We start from the raw sequence: 923 nt of genomic DNA on the forward strand, positions 1-923 counted from the left end.
ATTAAGTTTCAATCTTTTCCCTAATCTTCTTTCTTGAGGTCAGACTGCAATTCTTTATTGTAAATAACTTATAATTGTAATTGGCATAATATCTCAAAATACAATGCTTTTCTTCATGGGTAGTTTGATATTTCTTTACCTTTCCTTACCTCAGTCTTCCAGCAGACACTTTGATATTGCCATTAAACTCAGAGTCATTGTAACACATCTAAATATATTCTCTTCTGTAAGAAGCACTGTACAGAGGTATGCCAAGAACAATGGGGTAGTTATGACTTACAGTTGTAGAAAACTAGCTGCAAACAAAGCCAAGGGAACAGGTCCTGGGGGTGGCCAAAGGCTGATCCAGGCTGATGGTGTCAAGATCTATTTATGACACATAAATGGGGAAATTAGCTGGAGTCTCTCCATGCTAGCAGCTGGAAATTTGGAGTATGAAAAATGCACTTTAGAGGTAACAACAGCACAGAAAAGCACCGAATTTTATAGGCTGGTGGCTTCTAGAAAAGGCAAGTGCCTGTGAGTCAGGTGTGCAATGTTGAGAGAAGCAAAGCTCTGCCATGTTATGTGAACACAACCACCCTACAAGCACTCTGAACTGTATCTTAACAAGAAGGGATTTGGAAAAGTCCCACATAGCAACCATTATGTTTTGACAAAGAGCAGAACTCAGCAGGGCAATTCTCTATAGAGAAATTTAAAAATAAATAAGTACTCTCCCCCACCGCAATAAAATATAAAGCTCCTATTTTTTTGTTTGTTTGTTTTTTTGAGAAATAATATTTTTTTTCTCCCTACAGATTAGGGTTATTTCAGATGAAGTCCCTGTAAGAAACAGGCAGACTGACATTGTCAGTGGTCAGAAAGGTGAAGGCTCAGAGAAGGTTGGAACTGAAAATAAGCAAAGATTTTTTTCTGCTAAG

At 37.9% G+C, this 923-nt stretch overlaps 1 protein-coding gene across 1 annotated transcript in view; it reads left to right on the forward strand.

Annotated features, from left to right (window-relative positions):
• The window catches only part of INSC (INSC spindle orientation adaptor protein), a 129,788-nt gene that overhangs the window by 44,258 nt on the left and 84,607 nt on the right, over positions 1-923 (forward strand). The gene's annotated exons all lie outside the window — the stretch shown is intronic.

The sequence above is a fragment of the Geospiza fortis genome, unplaced genomic scaffold (genome assembly GCF_000277835.1).
Source record: "Geospiza fortis unplaced genomic scaffold, GeoFor_1.0 scaffold327, whole genome shotgun sequence".
NCBI classification, from domain to species: Eukaryota; Metazoa; Chordata; class Aves; order Passeriformes; family Thraupidae; genus Geospiza; species Geospiza fortis.